We start from the raw sequence: 8538 nt of genomic DNA on the forward strand, positions 1-8538 counted from the left end.
CATTTCCGAAAGCAATTACAGCTTCAAAATTTGATGATTATAGTTTTAAAACACTAAGTGGTGTTATTCAATATTGGACTTAAATTAATTCTTTACGTTTTAGAATCTATTGTTATTCAATTATTAATGGAAAAATTGTCAAAAATGACTCAAAGGTTGATTTTAAATTTAAAAAAAAAAAGATACCCCAAAAATAATCTAGTAATGTTCTAAACAAAAAACAAATAAGCACTTTTACGAATATAACACTGGTAAGTCTTCAGTTGTTTTGTAAGTCTTCTCCGAGAAGACTTCCTCTCAAATAAGACTCAGATGTAGATTGAGTCATGATATTTAGTTTAGGGTTTGGACATATCTTATATTATTGTTTGTATTTTTAGGGTCAGACTTTGGAGTAATTATTTTTTAATAAAATTAAAATTAACATATATGTGTTTAGTTTTGCATATATTAAACATTTTAAAACTTGATTTTAAATTTAATGAAGTGTTTATTCATGTTTAGTTACTAACAAATAATGCCTTATAAGAATTCTCGGTAGTCTTTTTGGAGGAATAGTAAATTAATGTTTATAAGAATTTTTGGAAAGACTTCTCCGAAAGTCTTCCGAATAGAAAATATTTATCCTAATTAGAATTTTTGTCTCTCTATATAAAGAAAATTTACACATTCTCTCTATTTTTCTCAAATGGCTCCAACAAAAATATAATGTTTGGCATTCTAAATTTTCCCCATCTCTATTTAATCACTTTGAACGTAAAAACATCAAACTTTATATCAATTTCTCATTTTTATTTATCTTGTTTTTGCAGGTTTTTTATTACATGGTTCTCATCTTCCACTCTTTTAAAGACATATATATAAATTTTCGATCTGTATTTTGTGTGCTTTATATGTTAGATTCTAAAAAGTTATAGATTTAACCTAATGGAATTGTTTTATTTATTTTTTTAGCATTAAAAATTATTTTTGAAACTTTTCTCTATTTTGAAGCTATTTAACTGTTTCTTTATATGCCGAATTTTCAGATCTGAGTTAAACTTGAGAAGACTTATGGGAAGAATTGTCGGAAGTCTTCTAACATATAATGCACTAGAAGACTTCGTCAAAGTCTTCTTTCGAAGTCTTCTCCCATGTCTCATTTTTCATAACATATCTGAGTGTTTTGGTAAGTTTCTATATCTGATTTTTCTTTATTTGGTAACCTATTGTTGCTCAAATCTATTACCTTTCCCCAAGCTATGTTCTGAATCTTTGATTTAGTTTCAGATCTGGAACTGTCAAAGTGGAGGAGCTGTCCGAACTGGAGCACTACAAGAAAACGTGCCTCTAACGACGAAAAGTTACGATGAAATATTTTCCTCATAAAGTTATGTCGAAATTACAACGATTTTACGTAGAAACTAACTTTTGTCGTAACTTTTTTGTAAAGATAAAAGGAAAATAGGTCGTCGTGAAAACCATGTAACTTTACGACAAAAGTACAAGGAAAGATAAAGTTTGATGTAAAGTCCTTGTAAGCTTACAACGTTCTTACAACGAATCATGTTACCGTTAATTTTGGTGAAAACATATTTTTAGTGAGTTTCACCTAACTGCTATCGTTGTAAAGTGGTTGTAAAATAGAAGTTAAGGGCTTATAAAATCCTAGTAAAACTATTCCTTGTAAATTCATTGTTATACCTTCACGCAACGAAAAAAAAAAAGAAAAAAAATCAAGAAAAAAAAATAGAAAAAATGTCCGCTGGTAGAAATATTTAGGAAACATTGTCCAGATATACACAAAAACAAAAACCCGAAATACACTAACTAACTAAAAACACTCTTTCTCTCATACTTTCTCTTCCTATCTCTCTCTACTATCTCTCTAAAAATCTAATTCACTTTTTTGGTTATTTGGAAAATACGCCCAAATATTTATAAGTTACGGAGTTGGATGTATACACACAAAGATTCCACTGGTAGAGTGACGGATGCATTTCTTAGCGGATTAGAGACATCCATGTACCAGGCGGGCTGTACACCGATCATGCAGAAAAGCGGTAAGATGTTCTGTCCTTGTTTGAAGTGCAAGAATTCAAAATTACCAGTAGTGAAACTGTATGGAAGTATTTAATAAACAGAGGTTTTACACCATTGTACTATATTTGGTTCAACATAGAGAGGGTTATAGTGGAAATGAAGCTAGTAGTAGTAATAGTAATTTTCAGAATGCTGGTAATAATGAAGAACCGAATCATTTGCATAATGAATATAGTTACCATCAGAAGGATCAGATGGTAGATCATGATAGGGTTCACGACATGATTACTGATCCATTTTCAGAAACTACAACAACAATAGCTGATGAAACTGGAAATATTGAAGAACTTAATTTGGGTGCAAAAATGTTTTATAAAATGCTAGATGCTGCAAATTAACCAATCAACACTGAGTGTAGAGAAGGTCTCTCTAAATTGTCTCTAGCTGCTAGGATGATGAATATTAAACAAATCATAATTTATTTGAGAATTGCATGGATGCATGGACCGAGCTGTTTAAAGAGTATTTTCCAGAAGACAACGTATCAGTGAAAATTATTATGAGATTCAGAAATTGGTTTATAGTATTGGATTGCCTTCGGAGATGATAGATGCTTTCATTGACAACTGCATGATCTACTGGAGAAACGATGAGAGTTAGAAGAGTGTCGATCATGCAAGAAGCCACTATTCTAACCGCAAGGACGTGGGAGGAACAGAGTAATGTACCAAAGGATGTGGTACCTACCTATTACAGACAGGTTGATAGGATTATATCAATATGAGAGGACTGCTGGAATGATTAGGTGGCATGCTGAACATGTCCAGAGGGATGGCAAAGTCGCTCATCCATCAGATGAAAGAGCATGGAAACATTTCAACACAGTACAACCAGATTTCGCTAGAAATATTCCGAATGTCAATTTTGCGTTATGCAAAGATGAATTTAGTCCATTTGGAATATCTGGGAGACAATATTCTTTGTGGTTCGTTATTCTTACGCGGTACAACCTACCTTCGGAGATTTGCATGGAACAAGAATTTATATTCTTGACCATATTAGTCCCTGGCCCGAAGCATCCAAAATGGTCGCTAGATGTTTTTCTTCAACAATTGATACAAGAGCTGAAGGAGTCTTCAATTCTGGAAGACGATACAACAAATTTGAGCCTTTCGTCTTGGCTTCTCACGCCGAGCAAGTTAACTTCATTCCATATCCTCGCCTTAAAGATATGGGAATCACTTGGTTGGCTGCAATCAAAATTATACCTCATGGACGAGTAGTTTCTGGAGAAGAACCACATTTGCAAGAAGAAGTGTGTATTACTGAAATCGAGTTACCTGATCTACAAACTGATGAAATCCTTCTTATTGACCCAGATAACCGTTAATATGAAGATCTTCCCGACAATGTGACGGATGAAGTAGGTAGATGCGAGTTTGATGGAACCGATGATGATCATTGTACTGACATTGATAAGAACTCAAATGATTCAGAATGATGTAATATATAGGCAATTAGTTTAGGTTGTTTAGGTGGTTAGTTTAGGCAATTAGTTTAGGTGGTTAGTTTAGGTAACGGAACTATATTCAAAGATTATGTTGTGGTTTTTAAATTGATTCTTTTTTCTTAATTTAGATTTGGCTCTTAGGAAAACATCACGTGCACCTACTTATTCCCAGATGTTTGGCGACCATGTTGGGACATCTTATTCCGGCCCATCATTTTCGGAGGTAGTTCCTGACTCACAGTTATCTCAGAGAGTTTTTTGGACCCCTCCTCCTCATGCACCTCAGATACCGGCTCAGATGCCTCCACCTCCTCCCCCAGCACCTGAGCCTGCCCTAGCAGCTGGAGTTCATTCATATTTGTGTGTGCCTCCATCTACACCATACGCAGGATATATAGTGGAGGATCTTTTTGTCCAGCCTGGACGAGAGGATTTAGATATTTTGGACCCCGATCGACCGAAGGGTACTTATTAGTAAGTTTTTTATTTTTTATTTTAATATTTTACTCAATATTAATTTTCTAACAATTTGATACTATTTCCAGGTTTTGAGCCATTAATCGTGTCGGCCAGAGCATTTCAGACACGATCAAGGGATATTTCATCGAAGCCCATCTGAACTGGATTTTGACTCCAGACCACGCTAAGTTGTGTGGTTTAAATGTTTTGCGGTAACTTTTTCCCCTATTTTTATATTTAATAATTATTTATTCATTTAAATATTCTTATAATATTTTTTTTTCAGTAAAGGTGGCATTGTCCTTAGCAATCAACGAGAGAATGAAGGCGGAATTTGTGGCAAAATCAAAGGTTTGCCTTTGCAACACCGTCTCAGATTGGAAGGACAAATGGGAGATCTATGGTTATGAAGGGAAGCCCACCGAGATCAGGAAGGATGTATGGGATGGCCTCATCGCCTATTAGAAGCTACCCTCCACGATCCGTAAGGCCAACTCGTGCTCTGCTTTCCGAAGAACGAAGGATAAGGATGGTCATTTGCCCATGGTTCATAAAACCGGACAAAAAACCCACGCTGGGATCCGTCTAGAAGTTGTAAGTTTTATTGTACTATTTTTATTATTTTAAGCTTATATTTATTACTTAATTTTAATATTTAATTTTATTTATTCTTTATCTTTGTAGTTTGAGAAGACGTGAGTCCTACCATTTTTTTCTGATCTATTCAAGATGACTCACGCCACATCAGACGGGATTTTTATCAGTCCTGCAACCGAAAAACTCTTCAACGAAGTGGCTGCTCGGGCTGAAGAGCGGGAGACGCAACTAACCCAGGACTCTACCGATGGATTACCCGTCAAATTGACAACAGAAGAGATCGACAGGATCTTCGAAGAGGTAAAATTTTAAAATATATTTTAGTTTATTTGATTATTTTTATATATTTAATTATATTAATATGTTTTTTTAAAGGTGGCTCCTAAAAAGAAGGGACGGACAGTGGGAATACTCTCCGTAAACGAAGTCGCATGGGAGACTTCGTCATACTCTTCGAGGTGGGATGAGGAGACTGCTCGGATGAAGGCTCGAATGGATGCCCAGCAGGTTCGCTTGGACTCCCTTGAGGATCTGCTCGACGTTATAGTGGTGGGAAACCCGCTTATGCAGAGAGCGTTGGACGCCAGACGACGGGATGCGACAACCTCCTATCGAATGCACAGATCAAGACACTCCAGAACCGAGCACCCACCCAAACTATTTCGAGAACGTGTCCCGTAGCTTTTTTATTTTTATTTCGTTTTGTATTATAAATTAAAATATTTTGTTCTGTTTTGTATTATGACATTTATATAGTTTTTTTTATAAATAAATTTTTCGTTTTATAATTTTTTAAAAAAATTTTGAATATTTCGTAATATTATATATAATAATAATATACTCCCTCCATTTCAAAAAGATAGATGTTTTAGAAAAAAAAATTGTTTCACAAAGATAGATATTTTGTGTTTTCTATGAGAAAATTGTAAACTTCAAGAAAATTAATTGAGTTTATTGAATTATTATTGGTTAAAAGATATTAAAAATTGCAGAAAACGATACATTTACTGTAGTGATTTAATGTGTTTTCTTAATATGTGTGAAAACGCTAGAAAATCTATCTTTGTGAAACGGAGGGGGTATTATATATATATATATATATCAATGTAAATTCATCGTAAAGTTTACATGAATTTTACAATGAATGACTTGTTAAATCCTCGTAAATGTTACGAGGTGTTTACAATGCAAGACTTGTAAAGTCCTCGTAAATTTTACGAGGCCAGTCCGAGGAAAGTTTAAGACGAAACTTAACATTAACATTACGACGAAGCTTTTGCTTGTCTTTTACGACGAAGCTTTTGCTTGTCTTTTACGACGAATTCTCTTCGTCGTAAATTTTACACAGAAGTTACGATGAAACCTCCATTACGACGAATGTTTTACAACAAAACGCTATTCCTTGTTAATTCGTCGTAACTCCCTATTACGATGAATTAACAAGGAATATAGGCCTTGTGAAAAATATTTTTTCTTGTCGTGGAGGAAGAGGTTTCAGAGTTTGCTGCCGGAGGTGTCAAGGTGGAAAAAGAGGTCTTGTAGGTTGAAGCTGATGGTGGAGTCACAACAGATCTGAGATTTTGGGTAAGTCTCTATGTCTTGAATTTTTTCATCTAGTAACCATCTTGCTTAAAGCTCTTGCATTTTTCTTCATCTAGTAAACAGATCTGAGTGTGTTAAGGCCGATGAAAGTTTCAAGTATCAGGTTTTCGAAGACTTTATGGAAGACTTCAAGGAATAGAAGTCTTCCGAGAAAATTTATGCATGTGAAGTATTCCATGAAGTCTTTTGTAGTCTTTCTGGAATTAAGAACTTCGGAAGACTTCACATGCATAAAGTTTTCTTGGAAGTCTTCCTGAAAGTCTTCAAAAATCTGAAACCTGAACAGGGAGGGCTATAAAATAGTGATGTCAAGTGGAGTCCAAACTTATCTATGTGGAGGAATGATCTCTAACTTCATGTGTAATAGTTTTGTTTATGGTATATTTTGTGATTTATATGTTTACTCTTTTAGTTGTGGATTCTTTTGTCAATTTGAAGAGATGTTAATGGAAAAAAGTTGGTAAATATGTTCATGTCTGCAATATTATCTTGCCAGAGTACTTGAAATTATTGAAGTTATTGATACAATTTCAATAACAAAACACAACAAAAGAAAATTTTATTCAAATTTACAAAAACTAAGGGAGAAGACTTCTCGATAAAACTTAGTCAACTTCAAAAAATATCAAACATTCCATAAGTTGAAACATATAACACTTTCACTAAAAATTTTTGGGAAGACTTCTCGGAAAACTTCTCAGAAGAACTTAAATTTTAAGTGAAGAAGAAATTTTAAATCTCATGAAAGTTCAAAAGTATATCTTGTGATCTAAGAAGACACATTAACTTGATATTAATGAAGTTACTTAACACTCTTGAAAATACATGTTGTAAAGAAACTAACATAGAAGATTTCCGCATAAGTTTTCTCTCAGAAGACTTCTTAATAAGTCTTCTCGGATTAGTTAGAAACATTAATAAACTTGAATGTTGGTAACCTCATAATTATCATCAATTAAGTTATGAATTTCATTCAGAAGCCTCAATATTGACTAATATACATGAATTAACAAGAAAATTGAAAGTGTTTTTTTTTTAATTATACAGAAAATGAAAGTTTATTAAACATTGACTTAAGTCTTCATGAAGTAGACTTTCGTGGAAGTTTTCCATTTAGATCATTTTTGCAATTGCAAATTTACAAAGGAAGATTTCTTGAGAAGTCTACTCTACAACAGACTTCTTAAGAAGTCTTCCTTTGTAAATATTGGTTTACTTTTGTATTTCAAAAATTTTCAAAATACCAATGAGCAAAAAATATCTTCTACGCGAACAGATCAGACTTTATGTAAAAATTAAGAAGACATCTCAGAAAATCTTCTATAGAAAGTCAAATTTCGGATATGATTCGGTCAATTGCAAAACTAACATGTTTATCCGAGAAGACTTCCTTCTCGATTTTTTTGTTAATAAAAAAAAGTTTGAAATCTTCTACGCGAACAGATCTGAAAAAAATTCAAAGATCATTCTTAGATCCGTTGAGCTTCATGTTTAGCCTCTTCAAGCACATATAACTTCTTAGTGAAAGTTACCCACTCATTTTTGACCAAAATCATGAACTTTTAGTTACTCTAATAAGCTCATAATTTCAAAATCAAAATTTTGGGATGAAATAAGAAAGGAAGTGAAAGGAAAATAGTTTGTATGTGTAAAAAATAAGAATATGAAAATGTAGATGTTGATTGTAGGTGTATTTATAGCTTGAAATTGGTTGTTCATGGTGGTTGTTATATTGATGACGATGAAAATGTTGTAAATAAAAGAGGAAGATGAAGATGATTGAGTAAAACAAGCATTTTCAAAATAAAAAAAAAATTATTGCATTTTTATGAATAGCCTGAACTTCTGGGATGAAAGAGCAAATGAAAGTTCCAAAAAGTTACAGGATTAGTTTTGCATTTGACTTTTTATTGAGTCATTTTTGCAAAATCTCCATAATTAATTTACAATCTTTTAATAAAATCTAGTGTTATTATTTTTTATATTTATGATCTCTTCGTTTAGTGATTTTGAAATTTGTTGTTATTCAACTCAAGATTTGAAAACAATATTCAAATCCAGTGTTATTCATATTTGATAGATTCTTTTAAAAAATGACTTGAAAGAGTGAATGGATTTTGAACACAATTTCACGTGTAAATTATATATATCAAAATCTGACATTTTACCTTCCTATTTTCTAATCTTAACATTACTGAGAAATCTATCTTCCAACTATTATCACATCTCACTTTTTGAAACTTAAAACCCCAGATTTTCATCATTTTATCAAACCCAGTTTCTCTATCAAATTAACGAAATCCAGATTTTTGAAAATCATCTCTCTCTCTCTCTCTCTCTCTCTCTCT

This window comes from Brassica rapa, chromosome A05 (assembly GCF_000309985.2).
Source record: "Brassica rapa cultivar Chiifu-401-42 chromosome A05, CAAS_Brap_v3.01, whole genome shotgun sequence".
NCBI lineage: Eukaryota > Viridiplantae > Streptophyta > Magnoliopsida > Brassicales > Brassicaceae > Brassica > Brassica rapa.